The 8,359-nt window shown below is 45.7% G+C and overlaps 1 pseudogene across 1 annotated transcript; it reads right to left on the bottom strand.

Moving 5' to 3' along the window:
* Positions 1 to 5,340: 5,340 nt before the first annotated feature.
* Positions 5,341 to 6,258, bottom strand: LOC116560989 (annotated as a pseudogene). The gene has a single exon (XR_004273246.1). The product of XR_004273246.1 is annotated as a 40S ribosomal protein S2 pseudogene (transcript).
* Positions 6,259 to 8,359: the final 2,101 nt, after the last annotated feature.

An 8,359-nucleotide genomic window follows, 5' to 3' on the forward strand; every position in this document is an offset into this window, starting at 1 on the left:
GTCAACATGGTGAAACCCCGTCTCTACTAAAAATACAAAAAATTAGCTGGGCATGGTGGCGCGTGCCTGTAATCCCAGCTACTCAGGAGGCTGAGGCAGGAGAATTGCCTGAACCCAGGAGACGGAGGTTGCAGTGAGCCGAGATCGCGCCATTGCACTCCAGCCTGGGTAACAAGAGCGAAACTCCGTCTCAAAAAAAAAAAAAAAAAGAAAGGACAATAATGGCTGGGCATGCACCTGTTGTCCCAGCTACTTGGGAGGTCAGGGCCACAGCATGGCTTGAGGTCAGGAGTTTAAAGAGGCAGTGAGCTATGATCACACCACTGTGCTCCACCTGGGCAACAGGAAAGACCCTGAGCCCCCAAAAGAAAAAACAACAATGGACCATAAATAGCAACTGAAATGATGTTTATTAGTGAAAACCAAAATAAAATTCGAAGGCCCCCCAACCATGTGAATGGACTTCCTCCTCAGCCAGGGCTCTTGAAATTTAACCTGAGAGATTGTTTCAGGCCAGGATGTGAAGTGGGGATCAAACATGCCTCATTATACTTCTCCAGCATTAACTCAACATAGACTTTAAGCCTGAAAAGAAACATTTTTCAACCTAGTCTGTCTCTGAAGACTGCCAGTTAAAAGCTTCAACTGCATGATAAAACTTTGGTCTCCACAACTTCTAATCACAACCCAGACGTTCCTTTCTATTGATTCCACGTCTTTAGACAAACTCAACCAATTGTGAACCAGAAAATGTTTAAATTTACCTATAGCCTGGAAGCCCTCCACCCTGCTTCGAATTGTCCTGCCTTTCTGGACCAAACCAATGTATTTTTTAAATGTATTTGATTGATGTCTCATGCCTCCCTAAAATGTATAAAGCCAAGCTGTACCCTGACCTTGCGCACGCATTCTCAGGACCTCCTAGGGGCTGTGTTATGGGCCATGGTCACTCATATTTGGCTCAGAATAAATCTCTTCAAATATTTTATAGAATTTGACTCTTTTTGTCAACATTACGTTTTTAATCACACAGGGAAATGATTATTCTATAATACTAAATAAAAATTTTTTAGGCCAGGCTTGGTGGCTCACGCCTGTAATCCCAGCACTTTATTTTATTTTTATTTTTAAAGGTAGGGTTTCACCATGATGGCCAGGCTGGTCTTGAACTCCTGACCTCAGGTGATCCACCCACCTCAGCCTCCCAAAGTGCTAGGATTATAGGCGTGAGCCAAAACACCCGGCCAATCCCAGCACTTTAGGAAGCTGAGGCAGGTAGATCACGAGGTCAGGAGTTCAAGACCAGCGTGGCCAAGATGGTGAAACCCTGTCTCTACTAAAAAGACAAAAATTAGCTGGGCATGGTGGCGCACACCTGTAATCTCAGCTACTCAGGAGGCTGAGGCAGGGAATTACTTGAACCCAGGAGGTGGAAGTTGTGGTGAGCCGAGATCGTGCCACTGCACTCCAGCCTGGGAGACAGAGCAAAACTCTGTCTCGATAAAAAAAAAATTTTTTTTTGAAGGAAATATAAAATTGTACATAAAGGCTGGTTTAAAATGTTGGTTTTAATACTAACAGTTAGCTATGTTCCATCTCAAACCCCTCTAAAACCACAGTAACAGGGGTTTCTTTTGTTATTTTTTATGTTATTTTTAAAATTTTTGGTAGCCATGGGGATCTTGCTATGTTTTCCAGGCTGGTATCAAACTCCAGGCCTCAAGTGATCCTCCAGCCTTGGCCTCCCGAAGTACTAGGATTACAGGCATGAACCACTGCACCCAGCCTGTTTGTTTCCAAAGCAGAAAAATCACAAGAGCAATGAGGGTAGGAGAGTAACACCAGCGTTTTTGAATTGGAAAATGGTAGAATGGCGAACAACTTAAGATGAATTCGGCAGAGAGCAGTGAGGAAACACTCACTTACAGTGCATAATCCCCCAAAGATGCAGGAATTCGTAACATTGTATGCCTGTCTGAGTAGTGGCACAGGTGAGTTACAAACAGAAGGAATGACTGAAATCAGGTTTTACTTTTGTTTTTGTTTTTGATTTTTTTGAGACAGTCATGCTCTGTCTCCCAGGCTGGAGTGCAGTGGTGTGATCTTGGCTCACTGCAGCTCCCCACTCAGCCTCCTGAGTAGCTGGGACCACAGATTCATGCCATCATGCCTGGCTCATTTATTGTATATTTTATAGAGAGGGAGTTTCACCGCATTGTTCAGGCTAGTGAGAAAGTAGAAAGGAAGAAACTGGGCCGGGCGCGGTGGCTCAAGCCTGTAATCCCAGCACTTTGGGAGGCCGAGATGGGTGGATCACGAGGTCAAGAGATCGAGACCATCCTGGTCAACATGGTGAAACCCCGTCTCTACTAAAAATACAAAAAATTAGCTGGGCATGGTGGCGCGTGCCTGTAATCCCAGCTACTCAGGAGGCTGAGGCAGGAGAATTGCCTGAACCCAGGAGGCGGAGGTTGCGGTGAGCCGAGATCGCGCCATTGCACTCCAGCCTGGGCAACAAGAGCTGGCAACAAGAAAGGAAGAAACTGGTCAGGCAGTTAGAGTGGGTCCTCAGTTGAATTCTTTCAAACAAAAGAACAGCCTGCAAGCACAGGTAAGGGTACTTGGACAAGGAGGCTTGCCTAAGACATGCCCACAGCTGAAGAGATAAGAAAGACTACATAGGTAACTTTCCCAGGCAAGCCTGCAATGGAAAATTCCATCCCCTGACCCATGCACAGTAAGGGGAACAAAGCAATATGGAATAGCTCAGGTTAAGAGCCCACATGCACACTAGGAGAATGGGGTGGAGCTAGCATAAATTTGCATATTATGCAAATGAGATGTCCAGCCCTCATCAGTTTCTTATAAAAGCCCTTGCGTTTAACTGTAAATACGGCCACCCTTTTCCAGGCCCCCTCTCCACAGCAGAGAGCTTTCTTCTTTCACTTATTAAACTTTTGCTCCAACCTCACCTTTTGTGTCTAGGCTCCTTAATTTTTTTGGTTGTGAAACAAAGAACTCCGAGTGATACCTGGCAAGGAGAAACTGCTACATTGGAGTGCATTGCCAAAACTATAACATTTTGTTGCATTGCCAGGGAAAGGAACCATTAGAAGGGTGAGTAGGAGGGACCTCCAACTCTTTACTTTTGTTTGGAGGCTTCTTGCCCTCAGGTTTTTGTTTTTATTTTTTGAGATGGAGTCTCGCTTTGTTGCCCAGGCTGGAGTGCAGTGGCGTGATCTTGGCTCACTGCGACCTCCGCCTCCCAGGTTCAAGCAATTCTCCTGCCTCAGCCTCCCAAGTAGCTAGGACTACAAGTGTGTGCCACCATGCCCAGCTAATTTTTTGTATTTTTAGTAGAGTTGGGGTTTCACCATGTTAGCCAGGATGGTCTTGATCTCATGATTGACCCGCCTTGGCCTCCCAAAGTGCTGGGATTACAGGCATGAGCCACTGCACCTGGCCTAATTTTTTTAATTAAATAAAACACTGGGCCCCTGTCAGCCAGTTAAAAGCTTTTTGAGTGGCTGCCAGCCTTACAAGATTATGGTACAGGCTTGCTGAAGAGGACTTTGTCAATCCCCATCACCCTCACGTGGTAGGAATGTTGGCTCTGTTCCAATCCAGTTTCCCTTGGAAGGAGGTCCTGGAGCAACTGAAGGTACCTGGCCGAGGCTATATCTGTGTTACGTGAAGGCCCCTAGACTACCTCTGACCCCTACAGCCCATCGGGGAGTTGGCACCAGGACTTACAGGCTTTTCTATTGCATTTCTCTTTCCTTTTCGCAGCTATGGCATCTCCTATCCCTTCTTTGTATGCTATGTTAAGGGAGTTTTTACAGCCTGGAGAGAGAATCTTGTTGGGTAGTTACCAAGTGCCTTAGTTACCAGGAATGTAATTTTAAAAAAATTGCTGCTTCTGTGAATTCCTTGAGATGGGGGAATTTCAAGAGTTCAGTCTAAAATTCACCTAGTGGCCAGGCGCAGTGGCTCACACCTGTAATCCCAATACTTTGGGAGGCCAAGGCGGGCAGATCACGAGGTCAAGAGATCAAGATCATCCTGGCCAACATGGTGAAACCCCACCTCTACTAAAAATACAAAAATTAGCTGGGTGTGGTGGCGTGCGCCTGTAGTTCCCAGCTACTCGGGAGGCTGAGGCAGGAGAATTACTTGAACCCGGTAGGTGGAGGTTGCAGTGAGCCAAGTTCCTGCCACAGCACTCCAGCCTGGCACCTGGCAACAGAGCGAGACTCTGTCTCAAAAAAAAAAAAAAAAAAAAAAAAAAAATTCACCTAGTAAGGGTCTTTTTGTCCCCACAATTGTAGGTATTCATGGCACTGTACGTGAAGATATTTCTCTGAGTGAATATCCTTTTCTCCATTTGGGGGTTTTTTTTTTTTTTTTTTTTTTAAATGTAAATGCTCAGCACCGCCCATGAATTTAAGCAGTTCCTCTATAGGATAAATTATTTTTTTCCTGCTAGGAGGCATATTGTGGGGACAGCCTATTAAGCTCCAAACTTCTCTTTCTAACCTCTGCTTGGAAAGAATTTGGAGTCAGTTTTTTTTTTCTAACATTTCAAGCACTCCAGTACCACCCAGTGAGATGGGATTTTTCTCCATGGGGGGCCTTGTCAGCCTTTTGCTCAGAACCTCTGGTTCCCTGATTCCTTTCCCTCTTACATCCTTCTCTCAGTAACCAGGCCCCATGCCCTGCTTGTAAGCAGAAAAATCTCCCCTTTCAGCAGCTGGGGAGGAAGCCACCCTGGCAAGACAGATTTTAATTTTAGTGTTAACCCCATCAGAGGGAGAACAGCCATTCAATTCTTACATTCTTTTGAGATATCTGTTTTGCATCCAGCTACATTGGCATCTAAGCAAGAAAGGTTTCCTATGTTTAGAAGTCAATCAGTCCCATTCTCTAGGAATTCATAACTTTGGCCAAGTGGTAGTAAGAGGATATACAGCTAGAGTTAAGTCACTCCCTCCATTAAAGGGTCTCATGCACATTCAACTACGGTACAATCTCTCCTGGGCCCCTGGGGTACCCTGGGAGCCTTATAGGCCATGTGGGTCTGGGAAACCAGCAGGATGGAGAGCTGGGAGTTTGTACAGGTAAACATGACTACTACTGCTGACTAGCTCCTCTAGATCCGTGGGTGAAGATCATGCCTCTATTCATGGTTGGCATCTATGATGGTTTCTAGGACCCTGAGGAGATGGGAGGAAAGAGGAGAAGTGGGGCACCTTCTCTCTTTTTCTCCACTCTGGGTCACTCCAAAAGAAGGAAGAAGACTAAGGGACACCTTCTCTCCTCCCCTCTTTTCTTTTTTCTTTCTTTCAGGCTTAATTCACTTTATTTTTCTTGTATAAAAACCCTATGTTGTAGCCGTAGCTGGAGCCTGGGTCTTCTGCACTGAGACTCTGGAGTGGGTCTTGATGAGGTGGTCAGTGAATTCCTGATAGGGAGACTTGGTGAATACAGTTTCCTTCCAGAGGTTAGGGGTCAGGTAGCTGTAGGTCTTAGAGATGGCATCAAAGGTGGCATTGGTGAAGTTGCCCAGGGTGGCAGTGCAGACCCTGGCTGAAGTGTAGCAATCATCAATTCCAGCCATGGTGAGCAGCTTCCTGGACACAGGGGCTGAGACAGTGCCAGTGCCTCTGGACGCAGGGATGAGGCACACAAGCACACAGCTGCAGCGGCCTGTCACCTTGCAAGGGATGGTGTGGGCCTGGCCAATTTTGTTCCCCCAGTAGCCTTTGCATACAGGGACAATGGAAAGCTTGGACAGGATGATAGCCCTGCAGATGGCAGTGGCCACCTTCTTGGTGCATTTGATACCCAGACCGACATGGCCATTGTAGTCCCTTATGGCAACAAATGCCTTGAACCTGGTGTGCTGGCCGGCATGGATCTGCTTCTGCACCAGCATAGTCTTCAAAACCTCATCCTTGAGAGAGGCTCCAGGAGAAAGTCAGTGACCTCAGCTTCCTTGATGGGTAGGGAGAAGAGATGGATCTCTTCCAGGGACTTGATCTTGACGTCCTTGACCAGGCAGCCCAGCTTGGTGTTGGGGGGCAGCCTCTCCTTATCATCTGCTTTGCCTTTGAGAGCTCCGCAGCCTCGACCCCAGCCCCATCCACGACTGCAACCCCAGCCCTGGATGCCACTGCTAAAGCCTCCAAGGAAGCCACTGCAGTTCCCCATCCCAGGGCCCCTGGGGCCTCATCCCCTGTCCCCATTGTCATCTGCCATTTGGTGTTTTCTCAGAGAAGCTCCTTCTCTCTTTTCTAGATGGGCAATAACCCATCTTCAACCCTGCACTCCCCTTAAGTCTAGCGTGGATGTAACCTGGTATAACCTCACATCCTGAAGTTTGCTTTGGGCAACCACCAACTTCACTCATATATAGAGACCTTCCAGGATCTAATCCAACCATTTAACTCTCCTGGAAGGAGAGTATACTCTTAAATCAAACCCTAACTTCTGCTGAGAAACAGGTAGCCCTACAAGTAGCAGAGAAGTTTGGAGATGAATAGCATATTTCCTCTAGCCAGTCAAAAAAGAAAGCCAGTCAAAAGGGGAAAGAGAGTGAGAAAGAGGCAAAATCCCCATTCTCAGTAGGAAGAGAGGCAGTGACCTTGAAAACCCTAATCGGAACCCTAGTGATCCCATAGATGAGTGAAAAAGAAAACACTTTCGGATGTGTATATTAGAGAGCTTACAGAGGACCAGAGCCAAACCTCTTAACTACCCTAAGCTATCCATGATAAATCAAAAGCTAGATGAAAATCCCTCCGTCTTTTTAGAAGAACTGAGAGATTTGGTAAATCACACTTAACTCCTAATTCAACTGAGGGACAATCTTGAAAGACAGATTTACTCAGGTGGCCCCTGATTTCAGAAGGAAGCTGCAGAAACAGTTTATAGGATCAGATGGCACATAGAAAACCTCCCAAGAGTAGCTTGATCTTTTATAACAGGGACCTGGATGAGGCCCAGGAAAAGGAGAGGAAACACAAGAAAAAGGAAGGGAGAGGGATACCCTGGAATGGAATGCAGGCCTGGGACTCCACAAGCCTGCTGTTGCAGCCAGCCTGGTAAGCTGGTCAGTAACAAATTTTCTTGCAGGCCTCCATCTTGTTTTACATTCTTGGGACCATGACCTGTAGCCACATGGCAGTACTTTGTTTTAGCCTCTGCCATTTTACAGTGGTGGCCTGAGTTCAATCCTGGCTTGGAGAATAAGTACTTTCAGGTTGTTATCTGTGTGACTTTTGCCATTTGCTGATTCTCTTCCCTTCTATGAACATTTACCTTTTTTCTTAAATCTTCCATTCCCTGAGTTACTGTTAAAGGTTCTATATTTTGTAAGAACTGCTTACCCCACTTTGAAAATACCTCACACCCTTGTGGTTAAATCATAATCTTAATTGAGGCTTGTTGGTTTCACCTGTGAGGTTACTTTTGGTAACGCTCAAAAGCCAGAAAAATTACCCCTTGGTGTAGCTAAAGTTGGGTAACAAGAGATTTAAAAGAGTTTCTTAAAGAACACTCAGCTTAATTGAAAGTGGATATCTAAGTAATAGGTATATTTAAAAGACCTTTGTTCTTCTCTTCTTGGATCTTGTTTTTCTGGAAGAGGGTTTTTCTTTTTTTTTTTTTCAGTCAACTGAATTCTTTTTCTCCATTTTTTTTTTCCCCTCGACACCCTTTTTTTTTTTTTTTTTTTTTTTTTTTTTATACAGAGTCTCACTCTCACTCAGGCTGCAGTGCAATGGTGCAATCTCAGCTCACTGCAACCTCCGCCTGCTGGGTTCAAGCAATTCTCCTGTCTCAGCCTCCCGGGTATCGGGGATTACAGGCACCCACCACCACACGCAACTGATTTTTGTATTTTTAGTAGAGATGAGTTTTCACTGTGTTGGCCAGGCTGATCTTGAACTCCTGACCTCAGGTGATCTGCCCGCCTTGGCCTCCCAAGGTGCTAGGATTACAGGCATGAGTCACCGCAACCAACTTCTTGTCACTCTTAATGCGCACAAGAGAGGCCCCAAGATAACTTCTGGTAGCCTGGGACTCCTTGGGAAAAACAGAAAAGGTGCCATAGAGTCCATTTTGGGAGAAAGTTCTGTTTTCCTCCTGGAGCCCCAAGAATTAGAGGCAAATAGATCCTGAAACCGTTCTGTCCTCCAGCTATGCCTGTTTATTAAACCCTAAAAACTGCATGCTTTCTTAGCACCACTCTTAAAGGGCCCCACCCAGAGGCCAATAAACCAATTTAAAAATTGGTGGACAAATATCTTCTAACTACTAGATCTGCTTCTGTTTTTTGTGTAGTTATATATGTGTTGCA

This window comes from Sapajus apella, unplaced genomic scaffold (assembly GCF_009761245.1).
Source record: "Sapajus apella isolate SASKATOON/1434 unplaced genomic scaffold, GSC_monkey_1.0 scaffold28, whole genome shotgun sequence".
Classification (NCBI taxonomy): Eukaryota; Metazoa; Chordata; class Mammalia; order Primates; family Cebidae; genus Sapajus; species Sapajus apella.